Raw genomic sequence first — 20,129 nt, 5'->3', positions numbered from 1 at the left:
CACGTAACCGCCTACCTGGGCAGTATCGCCCGAACATGGTGCCGACCCCCTTGCAAAAATAGATTTAGACAGTCTATAGACCGCCTAAAAATGGGTTTAGAGTGTCTATAGACTGTGTAAACCTATGTACGAGTATGTATGGGCGACATGAAACGCTCCATCTGCGCGCCACCCTAGGCCCCCTTTGGGCTTTCAGGGGATTCCTCACAGACATTTCACAAGCACAGGCTTGGGTTCGCGTATTTTGGGTGTCCATACATTCCCGTTGTACCTTTCGAAGAACCGAAAAATTTGTTTTTCGATTTTACGAAAACATTCCACCAAGTTTAGCTGCAACTGTCTCATGTGGATATCATAAGGGGGAAATGACACATAGTGACTGCCATATATATATATATTTGTGTCTTTTACAGCTGTGTTGAATTGGACGCTATATATTACTATGATATGCTTGTTTGTGATATATGTTTCATTGAATTTTTTTCAGGCCGAATCCTCAAAATAGGAGATAAGTGGTCTAGTAAGTAAACTTCACTTTTCACCGTCAAAAACCACCTCATCAGGCAAAATCCTATCTTTCACTCTTTGTTGAGCAGATAAAGATATTTATATTTAAGTCGCGGTAATTGATTGCTATTTTGTAGTATAGAAAAAAAATATTTCACTGCCTTTACGTAACAAAAACCAAGCTATACATGAATTTTCTGCTACATAGGTGGAGGCAATGTGTATTAGATTATGGCAAAATAAAAAGATTCATTCTATTTGCCTGTCTAGTCACCCACATATATCTGGTTAAGATGACGAGTACATTGATATATCGTTTTGTCTATCTGAACATTCCTTAAGACTGACAGCGTACCGGCATAAGTGGTTTACGTTACTAACAAAGTATTGGACTTCATGGACTCTGCGAATAGAATCGGCTTTCTAAATGGCGGCTATCTGTACATCACATATCTATAAGCATATCAACCACCCGAAGCATGATTTCATTGATTTCTGAATAGCTCCTTGTTAATGTGAACCCATAAATATGAAATGCAGATATAATGTATAGAAACAAATACGGGGAATGGCAAATTACCCCTGAGAAGAATACAATACATTAAATTCATGAAGTACAATTAAACCTTCTGGCACATTACTCTTTTCCTGTTTCACAAACTCCGTATAAATGCGGACCATCTGTTGAAGTTTGTATGAAAGGACCTTATAATATCGTAATTACCCTGTAGATAAGGTATGCTGACATAAAGTCATTGGTATCACTCCGCGTTGTGAAAATTGACGCGTTAGTGTGAATGCAGGATATACACTGCATTTCGTTCAGTTTTTCAGTGATATTAGCCGTGACAAAAATGTAATTTACCTTCTGATAATAAACCGCGGAGATTCAGCGTTATTTATTGTCACGTAATAACTCAGATTATAGAACGTAGAGTTGCATAAGGCGACAATGAAAAATCACAGGGTCTCTTGTGCATATACCTAAGGCAAATCGCTGGCGAAAACCATCTTCTTTTCGTTCGCAGTTGAAGAATCAGGTAGTCTACATTAACGGCCGGTCATCTAGGCTCCTTAGATGTATTTATCCTGCCCCGCCACCCTCTGAAAGCTTTGTGCATATAGCGTGATCTTGCGGTGCGTCCAGGATCGGAGGCACTTCACCTGGTTTTGCGCTGCCTCCGTGAGCAGTCCACCTTTGACCAAGCTACTATGTCATGTGATGACGGTGTAGGCTTATGTCACAGGACCGAAGGAACGAGACGGCTGAACCATAATCTGCGCCATCAGGGTACACTAGCTGTGCCTTCACATGCTACTGCGAAGCACCGTCTTTATTTCCTTCTCTTGAGGTCGCGCGCTGTCTGGTTTTGTTCGCTGCCGAAAGAAGGGCGCTACAATGGTGTTATGTGGCGTTACGTCTCATGACGTCACGCCATAATTAGTGACGTCATGGTCACGCCATATTAGTGACGTCATGATGACGTCACACATTTTTGGGATCTGTGATGTCATTGTGTGATGATGTTTTGCCCTACTTGTTCCCGACACCGCAGGACGCGAGGCACCGCCGACGACGAAGGACGCCGACGGTCAAATTTCGTGTTTTGCGAGGGATATCAAGCTTTCACCCTAAAGAGCTAACAATGGTTCAATATGTGTATTTCGATGACGTTAATTACTCAGCTAACCGTTCAGAAGTGATGTTTTCGCACCTTTATTCCCGTCGCTGAGATCTGTTTCTGAAAAATTTCGTTCCTTGATAGCTGGTTGAAATCGCTGTTGTTTCCTCTGTTGTTTCAGATGAGCCAGACTGTCAAAAGCCCCGGTGTCAGGGACCACAGACACTAGTGTGCGCATCAAGCGACACCTGTAGTTGCTACTGCAGTAAGAAATTTACATGAAGTGTTTGTATTTCTTTAGCTGTAGTGCTTGGACTTCTTGATCTGTAAAGCAAATATATATTGCATAATTTTTCTGTAGCACATACAAAACGTGAAAGCTGCCACAAGCATGTCCAGAAATGTGCGCAAGTGTTGTGGCTTGCTCCTTCATCTTACTGTTTATCTATTTAATGCGAAGCATTTCTAGCGAAATCAATCCATTTTGAGCGTATCTATCTATCTATCTATCTATCTATCTATCTATCTATCTATCTATCTATCTATCTATCTATCTATCTATCTATCTATCTATCTATCTATCTATCTATCTATCTATCTATCTATCTATCTATCTATCTATCTATCTATCTATCTATCTATCTATCTATCTATCAACATAAAATTCATGGAATGCGTGTCATTACCTCATGGTTTACATAAACTGTCTTCGTGCTTTCGCGGCCATTTCGTTCATTTCATATATATCAACACAGGTGTTGCGCGACGTGAGCGAATGACGAGCATTAAAGAGATGTCGTGATGTGCAAATCCTGTCATGCACGTAATGTGCGTGATGATTTACAGGACACCAACTTAGTCTTTCCGCCTCCGCTTCATTTATTTATATATTCCAGAATTGCCTGCCATGAGTGGCAAACATACCTGATAGGCCATGCATGATATATACCAGAATATACGTTTCGTTAGCATGGCATATACCAGAATGAACATGCAGGCAGGAATGGTACACATGCGATAGAGGGGGACATGTTTTTACATGAATGCCATGGTTTATCTCAAATCCAATGAATGTGATGTACGCAGCTCTTCGCAATGCGTCTATTCACCACTCACGTCTATTCACCACTCACCACTGGTCCAAAGCCAACGGCGGCTGCGACAAGAGCCCGAAGCGATGAAAGCCCTACGCCAACGACGACGTGTCCGTAGATCCATTAGAGGTGCGAAAGCTCGGTTCTGGAGTTTGGACATGCGTATCGTGACAAACCTAGCTAAAGTCTAGCAACAACCTAGAAGCAACCAGGTTAGACTTCAGAATCGTCCAGTTTCGCTGTTTCAAACCCTGCGCGACTTAGTGGAAGCTTCGCCAAATTTTTCAACTGAGATGTAAATAGCAGTGTTAGGTTACTTCGTCCATATTGACGAATCCACTCATTTCATAAGTGAAGCCCTTTCAGTAAAACTGATAGCTGGGCGAGTTCGTATGAATTCATGTTTTAAAACTTTTTTAGCGCGCACGAAAGACGAGGACACGTTTGTACCTCCTTTCTGCGTCCTTTCTGTGTCATTAACCTACCTAATACAGCGTAGTAGAAGAGCGAAATAACAACCAGGCGTCACACAATGCGAATTGCGCAAGAAGTGGGTTGTTGAATCCTTCCAACCTATTACAAAGGGCTTCATTGCTTCATTGTCATCAGGCACAGCATCAAAAAAAAAAAACGTTAAGTCAGCATAACAGTTCCGCTGTAAGAAACGCCACGCCTGCGCGGAAAGAGCAGCACAGTGACAGTGGCATTTCTAGATCCCGTTATACACTCTCTTGGGGCTACTAATACAGGTACACTAGCAGGTTACCCAATTCGCCATAAATCATAGCGGCAGTTTATATCGGCCTTTACATATGCTGCTCATCCCAGCCTTCGCTGTGACTGTGCTGCGCTTTCCGAGCAGCCCTGGCGTATTTTTACAGTGGGGCTGTTATGTTTTTCGTTATGCCGTTTCGTGTCCACAGAAAATGAAGTGGCACGCGCCATCATCGTCCTTTCTTTCATCTTCTGCTTCGCTCCCAAAGCACGTGCGCCGATTTGTCCGGCGTCGGACAAAATAACTCTGATGGGTGAGAGAAGAAGTACAGCGAGAGAGAAAGAAGCAAAATAAGCAAGAGATAGCCCGAAAGAGAAAAGGAGAAATCATTGGCGAAAAACTTTCATGACAAGTCGGAATTCAAGCCCGCGTACCTGCAGTGGAAAGCGAGCATCGTAAACACTAGGCTATCTAGGCACGCTAGGGGAGCGTAGCATAGCCCTGTATAGTATAGTATAGCGAGTGGGTGGGACTGGAAAGTGAGGAGAGAGAGAGAGAAAAGCGTAGCATGAAAGAAAAAGAAACATAGACAACATATATATATATATATATATATATATATATATATATATATATATATATATATATATATATATATATATATATATATATTGATGAGAACTAACAGACAATAACGCCAAGGAAAGTATAGGGGGTGTTATCTCTAGTATTTAGAATACAAATGTGAAGAAAGTAAAGTGGACGAAAAGCGACTGCGACTTTCGAATAACGCGTCCGATGCTCTACCACAGGGCTACGGCGGCGGTCATCCTCCCGTCCACTTTATGGGGTATATATGTGCATTTAAACCTTGGAGTGTTAGTCAGCGCCAATCGCAGCCATGGCGGCGAGTGTGGAACACTCTTTCTCTGCCTTTCTGGCGTCACGTAGCACGTGATCTTTTTACGAGCTGGCAGCTGACCAATAATCCCTCGCATGCTACCTGAAGGGATCAAGTCTGCCAGAACGAGACCCTTGCTATATGTACTGTACTCAATGAGAAATACTGTACTGAATAGGAAAATTAAAATCCGTGAAATTTTTATGTCAGACACGTGTTTTGTAGCCACTGGCTGCGCATGCCATGGGAGAGCGTCCTATGGGACGCGTACGAGTGCTCGAGAAAACATGAAAGGCGCTATGCTGACCTCGCCCGAAAACGACGTTTCAGGAATGGCCCCTACCTAGAATAAAAAGAAACGCGCACGCATCACTTAGACGTCTTACTCCTAAAGGAGGATGTACTTGTTTTTTTTTTTTTAAGAAGAGATCATGTACGTGCAATATTCAAAGCATCATGGGATAGAGTGTGCTCATTGCTGAAAGTGTCAAAGGGACAAGTCACCTTCGTGTCATGAGCACTTAATTCTAAGCACTAGCAGGTTATCCAAATGAATTATGTAACTAATGAAACAGCGTGTTTCATACGAATGCATAAAAAAGCTATGTTTTCACAACCAGGCAAGATCCATTTATCGGTATATGCTACCTCGTAGGAAAAAAATTCGGACTAATTAAGACAGTGCCCAACACAGTATTTTTATGAAAGTTGATAAAGACGATATGTATCTGGACTTCTATATTAAAGAGACAACGGTTTTGCAAAAGACAATATCAACGACAATATGTTTTTATTTTCAGAGGATGTCTTCTGTTACGTACCAAGGTGTAGCAGTGGTTGCAAAGCAACGTGCTTTACAAGGCCTGGATTTTGTCAATGCCAATGCGGTTAGTACATGGATTTGTGGATATGTGAATACGCGTTAACATAAAAAGATCATATTTCCCTCATTGTAACCTGGTTAAATCAAAGTTAAGCTTCATAAGTCAGAAAAATACGTTGTTAATGCCATGAACTTTAAAACTATTTTGAGGGGCAACACCAAGAAGCGAGGATTTGTACCAGTATCCAAAGGCCCCAGACATTTTAATGGTATTCTGACATGGTTGTATTTCGTATTTATGTTGTCACCTTTCGTAACTTCTTTCGTTGAGAGCAGCGTGGAACGGAGCTAACCCTGCCTAATACCCTGCAAACAAATAAAAGGGCAGCAAAATGTGGGCCGATCAACCCAATACGGATAATTTCAGCTTGTGTAAAAATACTTAATCAGCTTTGAGTAGCTGCAACAAAATTACCCTTGACACTGAGTGCAATCTTTCATGGAAATGAACCTCCAAAGATTCAGAGTGTATACTATTGGATCTCCCCCATCATAAGATATATAATCCGTATATGTGATGTCGAATCGCTTATGAACTGGCAGCAGACTGCTTCAGAAACAGCGCCCGCAAATTAAAATGAAAGGATATAAAGATTCACACGTAAACACATAACGCCTTTGATATTGATGTTGATAATTTCCTTCTCTGCAGTGCACGTAAGTGCGAGGTGTGCGGATCCATGGGAAAGGAATTGTCTCCCTGTTTGTGTGGGACACTCTCCTTGCAAATGCAATTGTGGTACGTTTCCTTTCATGAATTCTTTTTTCCTTCCCTTCCAACAAGGTTTATTTATTTATTTATTTATTTATTTATTTATTTATTTATTTATTTATTTATTTATTTATTTATTTATTTATTTATTTATTTATTATCTAATACATATCGCAGAGCACTAAGAGATGTAACAGGCTAATATTTGAGTAAGTTACTGAAGTGAAAAATAGCCATGTTTTTACCGCAGAAATTATTATGAGATCAGAACAGGAGATCCGTAGATGAGCGCCGCCGGTGTCCGTAACCGAAATCGCGTGAAGTTAAAAAAAAAATCTGTGCGATCTATCAGAATTTGAACCCAGGCCCTCGGCGTGGCCGGTTGGTATTGCACCGCACAGCAACGCCAGTGCTTGAAACTACGTCGCTAAAACACCGCATAGAGGCGCCATGTCTGGTAAGGAATCACGTTAACAGATGAAATATAGCGTGGTAGAAGAGTAAAATAATAGCCAGGCGTCAAGCAATGGTGACTGCGCAACCAGTAGGCAGTTTAAAGCTTCCCACCCACTGCAAAGGGTTCAGCCATAATTCTTCATTGCATTCAGCCAGAGCATCAACAAAGTGTACATAATGTAACAGAATGCGTTGGCGGGCTAGTTGGTGAGAATCCATAGTGCTTTTTGTAGCGCAGCGCAACAACCAGCGACACCACAAGAAAGAAGACAGAACACAGCGCTACTCTCAACTGACATGGTTTATTGCGTCACTCCACTCTTTATCCCAATCAGACACTGGTAGGACATGCGTCGTGCACCCTACACACACAACCACAACAACTTGGTCACCTGAGCGCACTCATGATAGCTAATCCAAAAAACAAAATTCAGTGGCAAACAAGGTTATGGAAGGCACACTAATGCACTGCGAACCCAATGACTGTATGTAAAACGCTTCTCATAATTCTCGGGCGGTGGTGTCACGACTCTTCTTTAAGACAGTAGTCAGTCTAAACAAAGCTTGACAATTGCACTTGTTGCTGTGTTGAGCTAAATGGGAGCCTGTACCAGTCGGTAGAGATCGCTCATCTTCTTTAAGGCGCTCATTCACACAGCGGCCTGACTCACCTACATACACTTTGCCACGAGAGAGTGGAATCTTATAGACCACCCCAACGCTGCGCTCAACAAACTTCAGGTGACTCTTTTCGCATTGCGGCTTTTTTTTATTTTCTTTACAAACACGCCTGCGCAGCATAGACAGTTTCCGGGGGCAGAAAATACAACTGCCGCAGCACATAGGGACCTCGTAGATGACACCAACTTTGCACAGAGCAAAGCATGTGACATGCTTTTTCTTGCATTCCGGATTTGCAGGACATCGGTTGTTCACTCTCCTGCACATCAAACCAAGCTTGATGGGTGCCGAATAAACTACGTTGACGCTGGCGCGTCGAGAAACCGCATCAAGAAAGCTGCCGCACGCGCCAGCGTCAAAGTGGTTTATTCGGCACCCATCAAGCTTGGTTTGATGTGCAGGAGAGTGAACAACCGATGTCCTGCAAATCCGGAATGCAAGCAAAAGCATGTCACCTGCTTTCTTCCCTGCAAGGTTGGCGTTATCTACGAGGTTCCTATGTCCTGCGGCAGCATTTACCTAGGATAGACCTGCCGCTGGGATTTCGATTTGGGTAGCAGGAAAGATGATGACTTTTAAGGGCTCGTTTTTCTCTGTTAGACACAATATTAATGAGAACTAACAGACAATAACGTCAAGGAAAGTATAGGGGGTGTTATCTGTAGTATTTAGAATATAAATATGAAGGAAGTAAAGTGGACGAAAAAATTCTTTTCGTCCACTTTACTTCCTTCATATTTATATTCTAATTACTACAAGTAACACCCCCTATACATTCCTTTGCATTATTGTCTGTTAGTTCTCATTCATTTGGTAGCAGGTCATTCATGTAACAACTCCCTATGTATCACACTAACAGGTAAACAGAGTAGGTATCTCCGCAGTTGAGCGTTTCACGCTAGTTGACGAATAAGGGCATCTGGGCATGTGCCAGGAAAATCTCTTTCTCCTCCGTCTTTCCCCTTTCCAGTATGCCTGTGTGTTTGTACAGCACAAATTAACGCAGTTGGCAGTCAGCGCCAGTACTGTTCGGTCTTTCTTGTTTTCATGTATCGCGCTATTTTCTATCAGTAAATTTACAAAAGTCGACTGAAAATGTACAAACACGCTCTTGTGAAGCTTATGCTTGCAGTTTAGTTTATAGGTTTCAAATTTATTGGGAATTACGCTATAGTTTATATTGCAGAGTCCACGAAATTGACGAATACTTTGTTTTTAATTTGTTATTATTGGCCTCAGTAAGTGCGATACAGATCGCTGTCTCCTCCCTGCAATTGCAGCTGGCGAATACAATCAGCACCAACGCAACGAATACAGGAACTCGACACTGGGACGTGAATTTGGCTGTCAAGCACCTCCTCAAATAAAAAAGTATCCGGGAAGAAGGAAATAGACTGAAAGACCAGCTATCCACGCTCCAGAGAATCCATCTCTGAAGGCATGGCAACCTGTCTCTCAATACAGGCATAATTGTATGATCTGTAAATTTAGTTCATGGACTGTCTGGAATACAGAGCTAAAAAAATCAAAAGGTCAAATAAAACATAGTACGTACCCTAGAAACTTCTGAAAGCATTAACCAATGAGTGCTGTCTACATCGCCTTGGTGGGGGGGGGGGAGGTTTCCTGGTATTGCTGTGATGCATCCATTCTTCATTGGTTCACTCAACGATAGGTCGCGATATTACCACTCCTGTTTTAAATGCGAAGCATTTCTTAGCGAACTTCTGCGACTTTGAGCGTATCTATCTATCTATCTATCTATCTATCTATCTATCTATCTATCTATCTATCTATCTATCTATCTATCTATCTATCTATCTATCTATCTATCTATCTATCTATCTATCTATCTATCTATCTATCTATCTATCTATCTATCTATCTATCTATCTATCTATCTATCTATCTATCTATCTTGCCGCCTACGACTTTGTGCCCTCCTGGCCGTTTCGTTCATGGGATGTACACCAAAATTGGTATGGCGTAACATGGCTGTATTACGAACATAAATGACATGTCATAACATGAACATCATGACATGCATGTCATGAACGACATGATTTACATGCGACAGTCTAGGTGCTCTTGCGGCCTTTTCGTTAACTTGATATACACCAAAATTGGTATGGCTTTACAAGAGTGTATGGCGAACATAAATAACAGGAGTTAATATGCAAATAATGGTAAGCATGTCATGTAAAGCATGACTTACGTGCCACGCTCATGGCGCGCTGGGGGCCGTTTCGCTAGCTTGATATACACCAAAATTGGTATTGCGCGGCGTGAGTGTGTGACGAACATAAATAACAGATGTTAATATGAAAATAATGGCACGCATGTCATGTAAAGCATGACTTACGTGCCACGTTCATGACGCGCGGGCGGTCGTTTCGCTAGTTTGATACACACCAAAATTGGTATTGCGCGGCGTGACTGTGTGACGAACATAAATAACAGGTGTTAATATGAAAATCATGACACGCATGTCATGTACAGCATGACTCAGCGCCACGCTCATGGTGCGCTGGCGGCCTTTTCACTAGCTTGATATACGCCAAATTTGGTATTGCGCGGCGTGACTGTGTGACGAACATAAATAACAGCGTTATTATGAAAATCATGACACGCATGTCACGTACAGCATGACTTATGTGCCACGCTCATGGTGCACTGACGCTGGCTGCTTCGCATTACATCATTTCCCACATTGCGTGGGATCTGCCGGTTTTTTTTTTGTCTCCATAAGATACTTTGTATCTCGTTTTCTGTTGTCGTGCCACCACACGTCCGTGATGGGGCAGTACATGCAGTCTCAGATGGCAAGCCCACGAGATTCGCTTTACCACCGCCGTGCTAGAATGGTGCAGCGATGTATGTAAATACTTGTGTTGTTATTTACCAATCAAGATGAAATATATGCTCGAGTCACAGCCATCGCCATAGCAACCACACGGCAAAGTCGCCTACCTGAAATAGATTGCAGCACTTAGCGTGATAAAAAAATGAGCGAATGCGAGACTCTAGAGAACTTATTAAACTTATTTTTAAAAATTACGCTAGCAACGCGTTACACTTTCGTCTTGTCTCTTCTGGTACTTGTGATCCACGCGCCTGTCGTAGTTGAGGAATAGAACATTCTACTTCATGTGGACTCTGTCGGAGAACGGAAAGGCAATGCAACACGACAAGCAAATACTAATTAGAAATGACTCTCAAAGTAATTAATGACAGTGATTGATAGAGTACATTGACCACTGCTAGGACGCGTCGTCACCCAACCAAAATTTGATCTTGGAACGACAATGAACTAATTTGACATTGAACTAATTTTAGCGCTGCTAAATCAAGGACGGCTAACGTGACAAGAGGCATGGATCATGCCTAAAACTGTGCTAGAGCGTTCTCGACACAGCCTTGGCCCACCACCAATTTGGACTTGGTCCACCCGCAAAATTTCTGACGTCCACTTCTAAAATTAAGCTTGCCTAACGCGGCTCTCGAAGGTGCTTTCGCACAATACTATATCGCTTGGCGGAGATAAACCTTTTCTCACTTTTTTTTCGAAGATGAGCGTATTTTTTCTTTCCAAAACAACCAACATAGCCGCATCCAATGCTTCATTTGTCTCCTAGTTTCTATAATATCGTGCTTTCGTTCCACAAGTAGTTTTTTTCTTAATGAGTAGGTACTTACTGAATGAGATGATTTTGTAGGGCAAAACCGATTAGAAATAGTAAGAGGTCGACTTTCCTACATCTTTCTGTCTCTTAGTGTTTCTTTTCAAAATTTGCGCTAGAGTATCATGTCCTTCTTTCGCTTCAAGACGGTATATGAAAAATAGAAGGCAACTGACAGGAAGATATTGGGCACCGATCTATTGCTTGAAGAAGAAGTGATCTCGAACGTCGTGCCATTACTCAAGCTACGAAGAAGAGCCGAAGCATTTTTTGAGGGCTTCAATAGATGCCAAGAACAAGAAAACGCTGCCAACAGTCCAGCATGGTGTGCCTTTTGCCTGGAAGGACCACTCGCTCTACAAGTCTAGTCATCGCCATTACGCCCGTGCAACGAAAGACGGCACCAACGGAAGCATAAGGATGGTGTTTTATTTGTTGCATGATGTTGCTGTATCGTTCATTCCCCACGAACAGGCTAAGTCAAGCCCAAATGAAATGTTACAATCTATTAAACCAAACACCAATTTTACCCCTAAATATCGACGGTAGCGGGCTGTGTAGATTTTAGACGCAATAAGGATTTAAGGCACTTTGGTTACATGAACACAAACACAATGTTACCCTTTAGGCAACAGTTTAGGCGACGTGCTTGGTAAGCCCACAATATGCACACAACTAATCAATTCAAAAAGTGACATTAGTCCACCCGGCAACCATTGTAAAACTGAAATTTGCGGCATGCACATGTTGCCCCCTCTAACTCTAACCTGAGTCTGAAAACCTGCCGACGTAATTGAAGACAAAGCTTAAATCGCGAGACAGTTTTTACTTGGAAGTACCGCCAAAAGCAAGGAGTTCTATACGTGGACGTTAAAAACAAAAACATGCTTCTTTTGAAGCTAGCTCTTATCTAGCCGCAGTGGCATGAAAATGCGTACAGAATGTTCTGCTGTAATGGATACTTGAAAATAGTGGCAAGTATTTTGCGGCTCAGCCTCTGCTATAATACCACATAACCGACAACGGGAAGTGAACAATGTAATGTATATGTCCTGTTCTCCTATAATCGGTTAAAGCGCCCGGTCTACAACATATCGAAAAGACCAAGCGAGGCATAAAGCGACACATTTCTGCGGAAAATATCTATACAATGGCCACTATTGAACACACCAACACAAAGAACTGCGGCACCTCTGTTTTCTAACTGCGCACTTCTGCTACGAGAGAACAAATAATATGCCCTACGACTGAACACATGAAAGTCATATTCTAGAAATAGATCTCTAGAAAACTCACAGCGTTCATTATGCATTCACCTAAGACGGCTCGAAGGCGAAATCCATCTTCTATTTCTTCTAAGTCGATGTATTGACCCTGGCCTCCACCCTCCGAAAGATTTGTGCAGCTAGCGTGATCTTGCACTGCCTCCAGGATCGGAGACACCTGATCTGACTGATTTTGCCCAGCCTTTGTGATCAGCCCATATCCGACGGAGCCACGATGTCATGTGATGACGGCATCATATGTGACATGAGGTCAGACTTTGTGACACCATGCAGACGTGATATGGTGGCGCCATCACGGGATGATGACCTTTTGCATCACTCATGCTGTGCCCGATGCCCCGGGACGCCCAGGCCAACGCTCAATTTTCGAGTTTTATTAGGCGCTTAAGGCTTTCACCTTAATTTGGGCTGCTGCTATTACTGTTATGTTAAAAATGTAATCAGTTTTCGAGCAGATGTGCAAAACACCGAACAATAAAAATGACGGGAGACTACTACGTTTCGTTCGCAATGAAAGCGCACCAAACTAACCTCAATCTTGGGTTATTCAGTCCTAGTCTCAAAATAACCCCCGTCAGCGGGTAAGTAGTGGGGAACGCGAGCGAATTACCTTCTGAACTCACGCATTTGCTGTTGGACTGCGCACCTTCCTCCTCTACATTCCGGAAACATTGATTTGACAGCACTCGACGACAATGCGCAATGACGACAGTCAAGGCAGTGCACGGGCTACCAACGCGAGCAGTGTTCTTTCATTAAGGAGACGAAGAAGACGACCCACAAGGAGGCGTTGGAGAGGGCGACCGATTACAGTCTCAAGGCTCCGCGAAAATTCTCCTGGGTACGAAAAGGGTGCCGCCCGGCGACCCAACAGCTTGTCGCTATGATCGGGTCATGGTAGGCATTGAGGCCCTCCACGCTGACAATGTCGCGCCCTCGACGCCGCAAGTGCGAAGATGGTTCAGTGGGTTCGATAAGGTAGTTAAGCCGGGATGTGCGTTGGACGACACAGTATGGGTCTTCGCATTTCGGCTGTGGTTTTGAACAGAGGATAATTGCAGTGGTAAGGACCAAGGGCCATACGAGCGCTCCATGGAGGAACATGAGCGCTGCAGTGACATTGTCACCGCCAGGCCCGTAGCCAGGGGGGGCTAGGGGCCCGTGCGCCTCCTCCCCGAAATTTTGGTGAAGTACGTGTTTTTGCCAAAAAAATGTATAGGTGTTTTTCTCAAATAGTCAAGGTCTTCAGCAAGTGCCCCCCTCCCTCGAAAAAAATTTCCTTGCTACGGGCCTGGTCACCGCGAATGCTCTTCTGGCACTCTTGTTCATCCGTTGTAAAGGTCTTGGTAAGCTTCTGGTAAGGATCGTGTCGGTAAGGTCTGGTAAGCATCGTGTCGATCGTGTGCGACGGGTGTCTTCCGTAGAATAAAAAGAAGGGTGAAAAACCAGCAGTTCTCTGAAGGGCGGTATGGTAGGCGTTGGTGACGAACCGCCGAGTGGCATCCCAATCTGTGTTATCGGCGGCGACTTACAGTGAGAGCACGTCGCCGAGCGTACGGTTAAAGCGCTCGGTGAGGCCATTCATCTGCGAGTGATAAGCAGTATTTTTGCGGTGAACAGCATGGCACTCCTTCAGAATGGCTTCGACGACGTCCGACAAGACACGGCCTCGATCGCTGAGCAGCCCCTGGGGTGGGCCGTGACGCAGTATGAATCGGTGCAGCAGGAAGGAGGCAACATCGCGCGCTGTAGCCGCTGGGAAGGCGGTGGTTGCGGCGTATCGCATGAGGCGGTAAACATCAACGATGGCCCAGCCGTTACCAGCCGACGTGAGAGAAAGTGGTCCATACTTATCGAGGCCCACACGCTCAAACAGCCGGTTAGGGCAAGGTATAGACTGTGTACCTGCTGGCGACAGGTGCGTTGAATGTTTTCGGCGTCGAAAATCGAGGCAGGAGGGAGCGAACTTCTGCACGTAGCGGTACATCCCTCGCCAGAAGTATTTATTTATTTTATTTATTTAACAATACTGTAGGCCTTTGTACAGGACCGTAGAGGAAGTGGTTAGAAAAGGTACACTTGAGCATGGGAATAGTAGGACTGAATGAACGAGAAAGTTGGATAACACAGCAAAAGGAAAACGAAGCTTAGCAAGTAACCGTTCTAGCAATCAATTTAAGAAACATTTATGCATTTGTCATACGATGCAAATAGGGTTATAGCACACTATATTCAATAAATGTCACTCTACAGAACATTGCAAAAATTTCGTCACATCTCAGGAAGCAGCACACAATTACACAAGTTCCTACAATTATATTTCGAAGTACATGCCTATGTACAATCGCAAAAGAGTTCCAGTTTCGCGATAAACTCTTCCACAGGTCCACACTGAACGATTTTATTTGGTAATGCGTTGCAAATTTCAATAACCCATGGAAAAAATGAATATTTGAACGTGTCGCATATGGTCTGATGTGGCCTGATGTTCTGAAAGAGAGTTGTTGTCGAATGCGGTGGTAAGGTTTGGATACACTGCGGATCACCGTGGATCGCCTCGCATATTTCAGAATGCAGACTGCTGGGTATCAATAGTAGCCACTGGCGGCCATCGGCGCTGTAATTTTTTCGGTGCAGTAGGTCGTCGCGAATGGCGAAATGGCGGGCTTGACGACGCAACGCGCTAGTGGATGGTACTGCCGAAAGAGAAAGTGCAAAATTGCATATAAACACTGGCTCATTCTTGTAGCGGGAGCCTGGGGCGCTTGAGCGGGTCAGTACTGATGCCTGTTCAACTCATGGAATTTCTTTCTGTGCCGTGAACCTCCCTACTCTGTGTTGCTTTGTGCGCACTTTTCATTGGAATCGCTGTGTCGGGAGCATGGAAGCGCAAAAACATGCCCCAGTCTGACAGAAAAATTATTTTATTGAATCACTAGCATTGCAGTTACATAAGGCGGATAAATCTGTAAGATTTAATTGTGAATCCTTAAGTAAAAGTTGAAAGCTCTGCCCGTGTCGCTCCTTTCAATACTTGTTCTTCTTCAGCTTTATAAAATTTTACATGCATTAAACGCCCTGGCTGATGCTCTCCCTGTTGTAGTTATGATGTAAATACTGGGGTCGTTCAGGGTTGTTGGACTGCGCGGAGGCTTCTTTTTTATTTTGACGTACAAAAAGCTTTTCGACTTTGCCGGTTTTAAGAAAAATCCTAAGGCGTATTAAAATACCATGCGAGACGGCGGCTTTGAAACACCATAGAATTGCCCCGGTGCAATGCGATGCTTTTCATCCAAATAACTCACAGGAAAGGGCATTGCCTTTTGCAGACGTTGCTGAACACTAACATTCAAAATGATGTTGCTGCTGCATCCGCTCTCTAAGTAGATTGCTAACAGCCCCCATCGGAAGATAATTCGATGATGATAAAAATGTACAACAGTATATACAGCCTTCGGTGTATTCTGATTGCAGAATGAACGAACAAGCTTTGCCATATAGTACGTAAAGACCAATCGTCGCAAAGCTGCTGAGGCAGCAGCTGCACAAAAACATTCGTGAACAAAACAAAAAGTGCCAGGGCCTCGCGGAACGCGCGTCACAGTCACAGCGAAAGCTGGGAGAGCAGCCTTTCTACAGACCGTTGTAAACTCTCTTGGGACTACTGCAATAAACATGCCAGGTACCCGCTACGCCAAAAATCATAAGCTTTTGTGACGTACGCAAGCATCCACTATGCCATTACTCGTTTTTCTGAGGAGAAGCTAGATTACCCCTACACATCTTTAAAGCATTGTGCGCACTTTGTTGCTTATATAGCTTATGACGATGAATTAAGGCTTAGCCGTTTGTAATGGGTGGGAAGCTCTAGAGCGGTCACTGGTTATGCAATTCCCATTGTGTGACACGTGGTCGTTATGTCGCTGTTCTACCACGCTACTTATATCTGTTAACGCAATTTCTTGCCCGACATGACGCCTGTATAGGGTCTTTTACAGCGAAAACTGTTATGAGATCGCAACAGCCAATTTGGGCGTCGTAGTTCTCCGCCGTTGCCGCCGCTGCCGCCGGTGTCAATAACAGCTCTCGCGCCAAATAAGAAAAAAAAATGAAACGAGAAAAAATTTCCAGGATCGGATCAGATTTGAACCGTGGTCCTGTGCGTGGAGTCGAGCATTCTTTTCTGTTTTTCAACACATACTTGTCCTCACCACTGACCCCGGCTGGTACATGAAACTGCTTCGCTAAAATTCGAGTGATGTGCACTCGAACCTTTTATCGCTAAGATTTCAAACAATGCTTCTTATTTATTATCGGCATGCAGGCTCGCTGCGTTGTGCAATCACAATATGTTTGCCTTCTCAGTATGTCTTTTTCTTGCCGTGATTTTATGCTCTTCATGAATTCGTCAGTATTTGCCGAGCCTTGTCTCTAGTGCAATAAGATGCCTAATTTATATATAGTTGTTTTTATTGCTTTTTTCGTGCGCTAAGCTTGTAACATGCTCTTCATCGCTGTTTTCCTCGTTCCTGTAACGTTTGTACAATTATTGTAATGTATGTACCGCTAGTTCAACTCAACTGATGTGCGCGCCTACTTGAACTGTGTTCTTTAGAATATACGTTTATCTTGTAACATTCCGTTTATAACAGTACGCATTTTGTAGCGTTGTAGAATTAAGGCGGAGAGCATATGTACTGTCCAGTTTAACTCAAATTATGTATGCGCCTACCCAAGATGGCTTCTTTTGATTATGTACCTGACAACCTTTCCTACAACAGCCTCAAGTGTGAGGCCAGTAGTATGTTCAAATAAATAAATAAATAAATAAATAAATAAATAAATAAATAAATAAATAAATAAATAAATAAATAAATAAATGAAATACCCTATACAGGCGTCATGTCGTGAAAGGATTTGTGTTAACATGTGTAATATAGCATTTCAGAGAAGTAAAATAACAACAAGGTGTCACACAGTGCGAATGGCGCAGCCAGTCAGTCGTTGAATGCCTCATCGGCATCATCCACAGCACAAAGTTCACATAATGCCATGCAGATGTTATGCGGGCACAACGGTTCTCCGTAGAATGAAGAAAAATGACATAGTGGGTGCTTCCCAACTTCCTGAAAGTTACGATGTTTTATGACGTAGTGGGTACTTTGCACGTGTACGTGTATTCTTTGACTCAAAAGAATCTACAATGGGCTGTACAAAGACCGCTCTTCCAGCTTTCGCTTTGGCTGTGCTGCGTGTTGCGCACATAACTGGCGACTTTTTGCAAAGGAGTTTCAAACTACGCCGTGGTTCTCTGGCAAATACTCGACTGCCACGCAGAGGACAAGGATTCAAATTCCATCCGATCCTGGATATTTTTTTTCTCATTTCGCACGAGAGCGCTTACAGACACCGGCGGCTGCGGACAACTTCGCCACCAAAATCGGCGATTGTTGTGATCTCATAAAAGCTTTCGCTGTAAAAGTGCAAGCATTTCAGCGTTGCAATGATCGTCCTCCTCAATCAGATATGCCATGTTGCTCTACCTCCTACACAAAAATTCAACTTACTGTATAGCAGGAGCACGGAGAGGAGAGGCCGAAGGCAGGGAAAGACGCTATTCAATCTCTCCTCCTCCTCCTCTGCAGAATGATCAACAGAAGGTCAGCACACGCTGAAACTAGGCTTTCGCCTTCGGATTTTTCCAAGTTATACGTGTTGCTTACGTAATTATGTCTGTTGACAGTCAATAAAGGCTTTTGGTTATTATGCTAAGGTCTTATCTGATACTCTTGCCACGATTCACCGTCGTTCGTATATTTATTTCAGCCTAAAAAATACCGGTGACTTCGAAGTATACACAGTCATACAGCATTGGACATTATTGGTCGACGAAAGAAGAGAGTAGGCTTACTGAAATACAAAAAAGACGCGTACCATGGAGGAAGAATTTTAAGACAGAACAGAAAAGGGCGTCACTCGCAAGTTTGAATGAAGTCGTTAGTGAGTTATGCCCTTTTCTGTTCTCTCTTAAAATTCCTTCCTCGATGGTACACGTATTTTTTTGTATTTCAGTAAGCATGTACCAAAAAGCCCAACAAGTTTTACAAAAAGAATAGGACACTGCCATATTAATTTTGTCATCTAAAAAGTTATATAAACACTGTATACGTATTCCTCTGAAGCTTCTTCTTAATCATATTTGGTGTCACGTTTATATATCGCATATTTCATTATTTGTTTCTTCTGCCTGCGAAGGGTGGACGCTGTAATTTTTTCCGCACGCTCAAGCAACTTTTGACGGCTCGTTTCCTGAGCTCAGTATTGTTCCCACTCTACTCATTTGTAGGTAGATTTTCAGTGATCTCAAAAAGGCTATATTTACAGTAATTCAAGTGATCCCTCAGAAGTCAGAAGTCTCTTATTATACTTAAAATTTATGGGTATGTAATGAACAGTCTGCATGCTTTCGCCACGATAACACTAATGCAAACCGGTGAATCGCACTGATCTCACTAAAACAAGTTCCGTTGGTCTAATACGATGACACATCGCAAGATGTACCTGCTAATTATGTATTTGTTAGTAGCTTCTGTAGCAAAAGGCAGACAAACATTCATCGCCAAAATTTATTTCATTCTTGCACGTACCCGACAAAAAGAAGGAATTCCAATTGTGGACGTTCTAACGTAAAAACTGCTGCTTATCTTGAAGTTTGCTCTTATCTAGCTACAGCGCAGCAAAAATGCGCACAGAATTTTCTGCTATAATGAATAACGGAAAATTCGAGCCAGGATATCACAGCTCTGCTAATGTGCTACCACACCGACAACGGGAAGCGAAAACTGGGCGTATATAATACGCTGTGCAACAATGGGTAATGTGCCAGTCTACGACATATGGAATAGACCAAGCAATTCATAAAGCGACTCATTTCTGTCGAAGACACCTATACAATGGTAGCTAATGAAGATACCTACAAACTCAATTGCGGTACCTTCATTTTCTAACTGCGCATTTCTGCCGCGAAAAGACAATTATTCAGTACGGGTAAATTTACGAAGGTCAAAACGCGGAAATAAATCCTTAAATAAGGGCGTCTACAATTGTTGTTCGGTTAGAAAAATTGATCATTCGGGTCACATTGGTGCAAAACACCGAACAATCAGAATGAATAATAATAATAATAATAATAATAATAATAATAATAATAATATCCGGGCTTTAACATCCCAAAACTACGATATGATTATTAGAGACGCACAATGCGAAGGGAGGGAAAGTACTTAATTTCATTTCGAATAAGAGCTCACCGAAAAAACCTCAGCTGGTGCGCCTGAGTGGGTGAGTAGTTCGAACGTGAGCGCATTACCCTCGGAGCTCACGCATTTTGTATTAAACTGTGCAACTTCCTTCTGTGCATTGCCTTATGTGCACATTTTCAGCACCACCTCTTAGCAAGTCTACATGTCGTGTATGCGCATTTTTTATTTCGTTGATCTCACAAAATAATTACCTTCCAAGATGCGTAACGTCCAACTGTAATATAATAAAGATTAATCTGTGCATACGACATGCATGCTGCGAGGTTTGTT

At 43.0% G+C, this 20,129-nt stretch overlaps 1 non-coding gene across 1 annotated transcript; it reads left to right on the top strand.

The window, feature by feature from the left end:
• Window positions 1-485: 485 nt before the first annotated feature.
• Window positions 486-9,138, top strand: LOC119373730 (uncharacterized). The gene is made up of 5 exons (XR_007414326.1): window positions 486-520; window positions 2,311-2,394; window positions 5,640-5,726; window positions 6,375-6,461; window positions 8,852-9,138. It is a non-coding gene; the product is annotated as an uncharacterized LOC119373730 (transcript).
• Window positions 9,139-20,129: the final 10,991 nt, after the last annotated feature.

This window comes from Rhipicephalus sanguineus, chromosome 11 (assembly GCF_013339695.2).
Source record: "Rhipicephalus sanguineus isolate Rsan-2018 chromosome 11, BIME_Rsan_1.4, whole genome shotgun sequence".
NCBI lineage: Eukaryota > Metazoa > Arthropoda > Arachnida > Ixodida > Ixodidae > Rhipicephalus > Rhipicephalus sanguineus.
The sequence above is the reverse complement of the archived record's forward strand: the minus strand, read 5'-3'. Positions and strand labels throughout refer to the sequence as shown.